Source organism: Macaca thibetana, chromosome 2, assembly GCF_024542745.1.
Source record: "Macaca thibetana thibetana isolate TM-01 chromosome 2, ASM2454274v1, whole genome shotgun sequence".
Classification (NCBI taxonomy): domain Eukaryota; kingdom Metazoa; phylum Chordata; class Mammalia; order Primates; family Cercopithecidae; genus Macaca; species Macaca thibetana.
Genome location: NC_065579.1, coordinates 151,652,252 through 151,662,993, shown reverse-complemented (window position 1 = coordinate 151,662,993; position 10,742 = coordinate 151,652,252).

The window sequence follows — 10,742 nt, the reverse complement described above, 5'->3', positions numbered from 1 at the left end:
TCCCTCCCCACCAGAAATAGGTCATTTTGGAGGCTTATGAAAATTAAGCATTAAGAAAATCCCGCCTCCGTCCTAATACATTGCATCCACAAGTCCCAAACAAAATCACTTCCTTGGCCTACACACATAACTACCTGTTTCTGTTTAGGTCTGTGACTCAGAAAGTGCCTGGAAGAAGTCATGAGAGGGGGTCGATCCCATCTTACCTGCCATAGGAAGAATAGGGCCTGCTTAGTAAAGTTCAGTGTGTGTGTTGGGGGTGGTGGTTCTTAGTCCTTCCCTGAATTCACTGAGTCGCATTTTACTACCCTTCCTTGTCAATGAGTTGTTGCTGAGGAATTATTGTAGTAAGTAATACAGGTGTTCCCAGTGAAGCCATCCCTCTCCTCCAAACCTCCGCTGTCCTTTGGGTTTTGGCTCCAGGATCCTTGCCCCATGTCCCAAAGAATCCCCACCCCCAGGCCTCCCTCCTCTTTTGCCAATTGTACCTGACCTTTTCAGGAAAAAGAAATCAATTGATACCTTAGTCCTAATGTTTGACCCTTTTCTATCTCAGAATAGAGAAGCCCCCATATTTGTTCTTTTTTTACTCAAGCTTAATATAGACCACCTAGGCACAGAAGCTCCATGCTATATTCTGTTGCCTATAATTATCCTTCCATCTAATTGGGAAAAGGTTACTCTATTGAACCAACTGCTGATTCCCTTACCTTTTCACTCTTTTGTCAGTATTCCTTTACCAGTAAATTATTGGTTATCTAGGTCCTGAAGTTTCATTCATGTTTTCTTTTTTAAAGCTTTAATTTTTCTTAGGAAAACTGTTTCTCTCATCTTAAAGCAGACTATATGATCTTTTCTATTCTACTTTGTAATATAATTTGAACATAATGAACACTCTAAAGTCAGACATGGATTTTATCATAAAAGCAGATCATATTAAGATTTTTTAAAAAAAGAACCAGGATTGAGGAATCTGTAGCTAATAATTTAGTAATTCACCAACATGTTTTGGGCTCCCACTTCATGCTGGCCACTGGGCTAGGCACTGAGGATGCAGAAGCAAACAAATCAGCCTCCTGGCCCGCAGATTTGCATTCCAGTGAGTCCATTCATAAAAACTAACTCAGAGCCAGCAACACCCACCCCCCAAAGGGCTGTTGGAAGCTTTGTAGCTCATCTGTACAGCTGTCTTGGTTCCTGTACAGGATCTTACTCTCTTGGGAAAATATGTTCTAAATCCTGTTTCCTTGGGCCATTAAAAATCCATGCTGTCCCTAATCAATATATAGTTATGTGTGACCTTCATAGAATTAAAAAATGCCCCCGGATAGCCTTTGAAGGGAAAGGCAAATAAATCTGCTTTGATGGCTTGAAAATAAGTGAAAAGGTTTTTAGGGAAAGCTAACAAGCTTTCGAAGATTTCAGATCTGCCAGGATTCATTCATTAAGGCATGGGATTAGGCCAAAAGAGCCTCCTACCAAGGGAGAGACAGGGATCATGTAAGGAGATCTGTGAGACCGCAGTGGAAGAGGATTGAAATAGAAGCCAGACCTGTAGACGTATTTGTTAATATGTGTGCCGAGCCAAAGTACAGGAGGAAGCTTGGAGGCATGGAGCTGTGGTGGAAGCAGGTTCTGAAAAGCAGAACTCTGAAGCTGGCTCATTCTCACCAAGTCATCTGGCCCAGCCTCCCGCCTCCAAGCACATCCTGCCTGCAGAGGGTCTGGCTAGCTGCCTTTTCACTCTCGAGGGATGGAGATTCTACAACCTCCCTCTGTCATCAGTTCCAGAGCCACTCCCCTTTGCACTAGAAGTTCTTTCAAAGAATGAGGGAGGGAGGGGTCAAGAAACAGAGTGACAGGGGAAACAGGCAGAAGAAGTCAGGGCAAAGGACCCCAGCATGAAGAGTTGTGGAGCTGGAGGTGGGGAAACAGCCTGGCATCTCACACTTCCTTCCTTCTCTTAAATGTGAGCAGCTGACTCCAAGGCTTGTGGAAACTCTAGAAGGTAGAACCAGCCATCTGGGGAAGCTGGCCTCACAGATGCCCCGTCTGGCATAGTGGAGGTTCCTGTGCTCTGAGGACGCAGTGTAAATCTAGACATACACTGCAGCCTGGGAAGAGTTGTGTTTTCTTCAAATGTCTTTAAATTTCACAATCACCCCTCTAAAGAAATGTTCTCTGATTGAAGGCATGCCTTCTATACCTACTTTATTGTGTTTCATGCATTCTGCCAGAGTAATTGCTTTTCATATCAGTTCTTGGATGCAGAGAAATCTCTGGTAGTCTAAGGGGATTTCAATCCAAGTAAAGCTACTATCTCTTATTCCATCCAGACTTTTCCATCTGCCTCCGCTCTCTCAGTCACATACCTAGAAGCAAGCCAGGAAGCCTGTCCAACCAAAATCACTCTCCAAAGCCCAAGCACTTTATTGTTCTCCCTGTCTGTTCTCGAGCCAAGGTGTATTTGGCCTCATTTTATGCTATTAGTTGTCTGGCTTTCATGGCTCTGCACCACATTACAGTCAGAGCAGGAAGGCCGGCAGTGGAGATAGAATGATGGCAAAAACCCAGAGCAGAGGCCTCTGCTGGCGAGGGAGCCTGCAGCACTCTCCACACTGGTGGATCCTAGCATGCCCAACAGACCCCCATCCCTTCCCCTCAGCCTTGGGCCTTGAGTCTCATTCCAACTCATCCCCTCCCCTTTCCCTCATTCCAGTCCCAGGCGACACTTGATGCCCCTGACTTCTTTGAAGAGGATATCAAGAAGTGAAAGAACAAAGTCCTTTTCTGTTCGGTATCTGGGTCCATCCTGGAAAAAGTTTTTGGCAGAAATGGCTGCAGTGGAACCCTCTGACCGCCAGAGTGAAATAGCTCCAGCAGGCTGCGGTAGACTCGCTGCCAGAGTGGGTCAGGACTGTCCCAGAGGACAGGGTCATCTCTTGAGAGTCCTCCCAGCTCCAGGGCCTGATTTTAAAGCAGTAACACTAGGATATAGGTTATGTACAGGCTCCTGGAAGGCAGGTGCCGCAGCTCCTGTGACACCCCATTGCCTGAGCAAACTTCTCCAGTACGAGAGATAAAGCAAGTATGAATGGGTGCGGGGGGGGAGCTTAAAACCTGCCACACTGAGACTCGATGCCGGGGGCCATGCACCCGCTCTGCCGCCTGCTAGGTCTGTGCAATGGTCAGAGCAGGGGTGTGTGATGAGTTCAGCTCCCAAGCATATCCACACTTAGGAAGTGTTCTGTGTGTTTTTAAATAATCCTTACCATGTAAAGATTGTATTACATTTGTATACAAAATTTTTTTGCATTTTACTTTTGTAATATTTGGGGTTTTATAGATTTTTATTTTATGGCCAAGTATACTTTTGTAAGGAAATGTTGAAGTCTTGAGTATTTTTATTCTTTTAAAAAACTATAGTTAGTGTCAACTGTGAGCACTGATAAATATTATTCATGTGTGGTTTTCTTTCTTTTTAATCCAGACTTTTTAAGAAACCGTTTTGGCATAGAGTTTTACTTAAAATGCTGCTTCATTTTACATATTGTGAATACTGAAGATTCTAAAAAATAAAGATGCATTTAAAATCTCTGTGCTGTTCCATTGTAGAAATGGTAATGTGCATTGCTTTGCCAAAGTGGTAATTAAATGTTTAATGGTTTAGAACTCCTAGTTCACAATAGGGCTTCTCGTCATCACTCACAGCGTGTGAGCTTCCAAATAAGCCGCCATTTCTTTGGAAAACGCACGCACTTAGGCATGGCGATCTCCTGTTCCGTTAGGAAATACGGTTATGTTGACATTATGGTTACTGTGCCTGTGGTTTTGCAATAAACATGTATTGAAAGCACTTGTGATAACGTGGTCCGCATTTTGTTTTTAATCAAACTCCAAATGGCAGTAGAAGTGGAGCCAAAGCTTCCTGAGCGTTCGGGCAGCAAGATGTGGTGAGAAAAAAAACATGAGCAAGGAAGCAGAGGCGGCTGGGCCAAATCCTTCTCCTCCGCGACAAGCCCGGAGACGGGGATTCCTTTCTCTCTTTTGGAAATCCCCTGTCCTCATTCATTTAAGAAACATAAAATCAAGGAGGGGGATAATTACATTTACCTTTGCCTGGATTTTACGATGTTGGAATAGAGTGAGGAACACAAAGCTCCTGGCACATTTTGATTGCCTCATACGTGTTCCTGGCCTTCTTCCCTCCCTTCCCTCTTGAGTCTTCAGCATCTATTCAATGAATGCTGGTTGGGTGAACACACAGTGTATCTATCTTAATGCCATATAGGAAACAGAATTCTTACCCTGATTTTTAAAAATAATTTTTCCATTATAAAATAATACACAGGGCCAGGCACATGCCTGTAATCTCAGCACTTTGGGAGGCTGAGGCAAGAGGATTGCTTGAGCCCAGGAGTTCAAGGCTGTAGTGAGCAGTGATCGTGCCACTGTACTCCAGCCTAGGTGACAGAGTGAGACCCTGTTTAAAACAAAAAACAGTTATTAAAGATTTTTAAATACAGAAAAGTATAATGCTTTCTTCTTGCTATAAACGTCTTTTAATATAGTACAGATTGTACTGCGTTTTTGTTTTATATTCTTAACATTATATCCTGAACATTTTCCCATGACAAGGGAAACTTGGAATTTAAAATTTCATTTTATTGTTGGACATTAAGGTTGTTCCTGAGGAGACCGATTCTGGGGAATACATCATTGTATATTTATCCTAGTTTCTGATGATTTTCTTAGAAAAGATATCCGGAAAGCACATTACTTTGTTCAGATATGAAGACTTTAGCTCCCACTATGAGTCCCCAGGTTAGTTCTTTAGCCAGCCCCATAGGGTCCACTAGAAAATGAATGCATTTCAGGATTCTGCTCAGGTGAGAATGGTGACAGTAGAGTGAGTCGCACTGACCTCTCCTTCCCCTTCCTATTCTTTTCTCTACTTAGGGTACAAACCATATGCCCTTGATGTGAATGGGCCCTGTTTCAACTCTTTAGTTCTTATATAAAACACTGGACTTGATAGTGGGGTGCAGTGGCTCACGCCTGTAATCCCAACACGTTGCGAGGTCAAGACGGAGGATCACTTGAGGTCAGGACTTGAAGATAAGCCTGGGCAATGTAGTGAGACTCCATCTTTACCAAAATAAAAACTTAAAACACACATGACTTGATGATCTTTAAGACCATTCAATTCTTAATTCTAGCAAGAGACAGAAAGGAGACAATGTAAGAAGGGCTGGAGGAAGGGAGGCAAATTCTCATTTGGATAAATGGAGAAGGGGAGGCCCTATAAGGGATACTTTCATTTTTCACTAGCGGTGTCTTAGAGAGTTGTTTCATGCATAATTTATTGGATGGGTATCATTTGTTCCCTAAAGGATGCTAGGTTATATTTTCGAATTTTGTCAACAAAGCAGTCTTTATGAAGCTGAAGATCATACTTCTCACATTTACTTTGACATGTCTGTGACTGAGATTGCAGAAACAGGCCTGAACCCCCAGTGCTTAGCTCAGTAACAGTGGTGATAATTTTGGGTGCTTGCTCTATGCCTGATACTGTTCTAAGCACTTTCCATGCCTCAGCCTCACGGCAAACCCAGAGTAGATTCTATTATTAGCTCCATTCTGCATCAGAGGAGAAAACTGCCCCAGGTCAAATAGCTGGTGTACAGTAGAGCTGGGTTTGAGCCCAGGCCACGTGGCTGCTGCAGAGCCCCAGGTTCTAACCAGGAAACAGTAGGTGCTGGGTAGCCCTTTGTCCAAATGTGGAGGGAAGGGGGTTTTCCGAGGGCCATGTATTTGTACCGGCTGCCCTTTGTGCTACACAAAGTCCTTTAATCAATTTACTCTTCTCAGACCCCCTGCAAGGTAGGTGTCACCACCCCCACATCACGCAGCACACAGCTGCTCAGTAAATGGTGGAGCGGAGTTCAGAAGGCCAGGGTCATCCCTCAGCATCAGGGGCCCTCGGATCAGGGCGAGGGGCACAAGAGGCTCACAGGCACGAGAGACTGAATGAAAGCAAGAACTGCCTTTCCTAAAACTGATCGAAGACAGCTCCTGCTGTAAAGAGGTCATGGCTGTGTTCTGCTTCCCACTTGCCCTTTCACCTTCTCCATGTTCCCACTTCACAAGCAACAGACACATCTCTCACACCTAGCAGCACGGCTGCAGAGGTCCTGGATGTAAAAAATAAAAAAAAAAACTCATAGTAAAATTAAAACCTCCTCACTGCCAGAAAAACGTGGGAGAAGACGATTAAGAATGTGCATCCACGGTACCTCTTACAACAGTTGTCATGATGAGTCCAGGGTAGGGCTTGGTATCTGTCCCTTTTCTGTATGTATTTCTGTCCCAGACAATGTGGCATTAGAGATGGGGTGCTTTGACTCGGGATGTTCAGGATTCAGATGGATTATAGAGTGGAGGAACAGAAAGGATGGCAATTGTTATTTAATAATCTTACTTCTCCTATTTCCCAACTACTGCGAAAGATCGCCAAACCTCTGAAGGCAAGGAGGGCATCAGTGAGCAACCATGAGGGCAGCAGGACCTTGTTTCTTCCACGTGACACCTAGGTCAAGGCTGCATGCCTTATCTATATTCCGGGTTGGAATAAAACATGCTGCTTTTGAGCTCATCCTCTCTGCCTCTTCACCATTCTCAGTAGTAAGGAGGAGCTTCAACAGTACTTTCTTCTCTGGTGCCTTGGTCTGTGTCCCAGAGGCATCCTTCAGAGTATTGCAAAGAGGCGAAAGTAGGAAGTTCCCTATTCCTTACTGTACAGATGAATCCTACACCTTCGAGTAAAAGGAACATTGTAAGAGATAAGTTTGTATTTTACATTTTCTTGGACATTTACTCACACTTTTCTAACCACTTAATGAAGGTACAGTTGACATACAGTTAGCCTCACATATTTGAAGTGTAAAATAAAAGTTTTGACAGGTGCACACCCATGAATCCATCACCACCATCAAGATAGTGAACACATCTACCCCCTTTACCTTCCCTATCACCCCTCCTGTCTCCATACCCCCTCCCCAGGCAGTCACGATTTGCTCTCAGTCACTATAGATTCATTTTTATTTTCTAGAATTGTATATAAATGGAATCATACAGTATGCCCTGTTCTAATTATTTTTCCTGGCTTCTTTCACTCAGCATAATTATTTTGAGAGTTATTCATGATGCTGCATGTATCAATAGTTTGTTCCTTTTTATTGCTGAGTTATATTCCATTGTGTGGATATATCATATATCACAATGTGTGTATCCATTTATGTGCTGATGGATATTTGCATCCTGTGCAGCTTTGGGCTCTTATCAATAAAACTGCTATGAGCCTTTGTGTACAAGTCTTTGTGTGGACTTATGTTTTCCTTTGTGTTGGGCAAAAACCTAGGAATGGAATGGCTGATCATATAGTAAGCATATGCTGTTGAACACAAATTATAGCAACCTGTTGTTTTGGACTAAGCTCCTGCACCAAGCCCCAATGAACCACTCTAAAAGTCAAAATGGAGTCACTCATGCTAAAGTTCCATATCACCAAATGGAAAATAAGTTATTATCTGACCTTCTAAGAAATCAGAAGAAAGAACAGCCAATTCCCCAGACAGGCCAGTTTCAGTCTTTAATGGGCATGACAAAGAAGTTCCCCGTGTTTTCATCCTCATGACAAAAAGTCACCTGAAGTCACCTGACGGGAACCAGTTATCTTTCTCGTTTTGTCTCCCTGTCCCCCAAAACATGGAAAGTAACTTTGAAATGACCACTCTTTCTCTTAGTTTTTGCTATCTTCAGCCCTTCTCTGTCTATAAAGCCAGCCTCTTCTGCTCAGCTCATTGGAATACTTACTCTATTTTATGGAATGAAGTGTTGCTCAATTCTAGAATGGCAATAAAACAGAAAAAATTCTTTAAGCTAAATTTGTTGTGATTTTTGTCTTTTGAAATGCTTGACTTCCAAACTGTTTTCCAAAGTGGTTTCAGTTCTCATTCTCACCAGCAGTGCAGGAGAATTCCAGTTGTCCCACATCCTTACCGTGCCTGGTATGATCAGCCTTTTTATGTTTTTATTTTCATTTTATTTTTTATTTTTAGTTTTTGATGCAGAGTCTTCTTCTGTCACCCAGGCTGGAGTGCAGTGGTGCAATCTCAGCTCACTGCAACCCCTGCCTCCAGGATGCAAGTGATTGTCCCACCTCAGCCTCCTGAGTAGCTAGAACTACAGGTGCGCACCACCACACCCCGCTAATTTTTATATTTTCAGGAGAGACAAGGTTTCACTATGTTGTGCAGGCTGGTCTCGAACTCCTGACCAAGTATCCACCCGCCTCAACCTCCCAAAGTGCTGGGATTACAGGCGTGAGCCACTGCCCCCAGCCTGATCAGCCTTTTGAATTTTACCCATTGTAATAATGTGCTGTGGTATCTCATTGTTTTAATTTGCATTTTTCTAATGACTAAGGATGTTGGTCATCTTTCCACTTGTTTATTTGCCATCCCTAAATCTGCTCTGGGAGAGGGTCTCTTCAAACCTTTTCCCCATTTTTTTATTGGATTATTTGTTTTCTCACTGGATTTTTGTTTCTTGGTTTGATTTTTGAGACAGGGTTGTGTCCGGGCTTGTCTTGAACTCCTGAGCTCAAGCAATCCCCCCACCTCAGCCTCCTGAGTACCTGGGATTACAGGTGCATGCCACCATGCCTGTGTCTCATTGGACTTTGATCATTTTTTATATATTCTGGATTTGCAAGTATTTTCTCCTAGCCTGTGACTTATCTCTTCATTCTTTTAACAGTGTCTTTCTTAATTCTGATGAAGTCCAATTAATCAATATTTTCTTTTATGGATTATCACGCCTTTGATGTCACATTGAGTCCTTGCCTAACCCAAGCTCATAAAGATTTTATCGTATTTTCCTTTTAAAAGTTTTACCATTTTTATTAAATTCTGCCAAAAGATTATCAAATACTATAAAATTCATATTCATCTTTTACTTGGGCACAAGTCTTCTTATCATTGCCAACTTGTCTATTTTTAAAAATTTCTGCCATAGATTTCAATGTCCACAATCTAAAAGATTTCGTCTGTAAGTAATTCATTTAACAACAATGACTTTTCAATTTCTGAACTTACCGGCGTTCTTAGGTGTCGCACACTCGCTCTTGTGCACACATTGTCTTTCTCTCCTGTTAATTTTTTTCATTCTGGTAATAAGTGACATTTGTTCTAAACTTCTGTTCTCTAAAATTTTACTTTGTATTTAATAATTGTCAAAGTTCAAATATCTTTATAATGTTTGACATCAATAATAATCATGAATATCTTAATCTCAAATACATTTTTAGACTTAGACCTTAGAAGACATTTTTAAAATTAAAATTATAACTCATATACATATTTTCATTGCAGAGAAGTATGATAGGTGAACAATAAAAGACTTTCAGCCTTAAAAATATATTACACTAGGATAAAATTCTGTGGGAGAAGTAAAAGGATACTCCAAGGAGTAAAAGGAACAAAGCAAATTTTCCAATTGTTCAAGAATTCTTTCTGTATTTTTTTAAACGCTGTACTTTTTAGATTCTCTTGACTACATTTTAACAGAACAGTTTTATTTTTAAAATGTCAGTATTTACAATATGCCAGAAATTACATCTTTTGCAGCTTTTTATGATGAGAAATTCTAGATGTCAACATAAAAATTGTGAGGGTGTAACTAATGTTTTGGAAATCTTTCAGAAAGTATGTGGTAAAAAGAAAATATAATAATAATAATAATAGTCAGCCTTCCACCCCACAGTACTTCACAGAAAAGAACAAATAGGAACGTGTGTGGCGCTGGCTGAGAGCTGGATTCATTCCTCTGAGTGGGGAGATAAGATGTCAGGGAACCGGATTTTGGATTTACCTCAGCACATAGACCGTTTATTTCTGGATGTGGCCCAGGAAGGCACACACCTATGTGTCAAACTCCTCTTTTCTCTGAAAGGGAATTTAAAAGTAAAGATCATAGGCCAAGCCAATGGTAACATCTTTTGGGCAAAGAATCTGCTTTGTAGGGTATTTGGGTAGAGGGAGAAGTTGGGCCAGGAGAGTGAGTTCTGAGCCACACCCATAGATGTCCATGAGATAGAGAGCTCCTACAGTTAATAAGAATCATGGAGTCACTTCAGCCATCGTAAGAAGGTGATTCGACTGGATATGGGTTGGAGCCAAGAGGGGGCGAGCTACCCTTTCTCTCTCTCTCTCTCTCTCTCTCTCTCTCTCTCTCTCTCAATTTCAGCCAGCGCAGTCTTTCTCCCTCTCAGTCTCGGTGTTTCTGCTCCATTCTTCCATCGCTACTAACCTATCTTATCCTCATTCTTCAGCCCGGATCCCACGGAGAGCCCCTCTGACCGGCTTAGCTGATTTCCCTCTGGGCTTTTGGGTAGGGTCCTTCAAGACTGCACACCGTGGCAGGCAGCCAATCCATGGCCATCCCTGTGCAAAGCCCAGCTCAACACTGCTTGTCTGATGGGAGGAGGATGGGTGGGAGGAGCTGTTTCAGAAACCTGGGAGTAATGGACATGACAGAACCGTCACTGAGATGTCCATTTGCCTGTCATTTTCTGGGGTGGAAATGCAAGTCTGGTCTTCCTATGCCCACTTGTCTCAAGTCCCTCCCACACATCAAGTGACAATAACAGCTTTTCTATCACCATTGAGGGACCATATGGA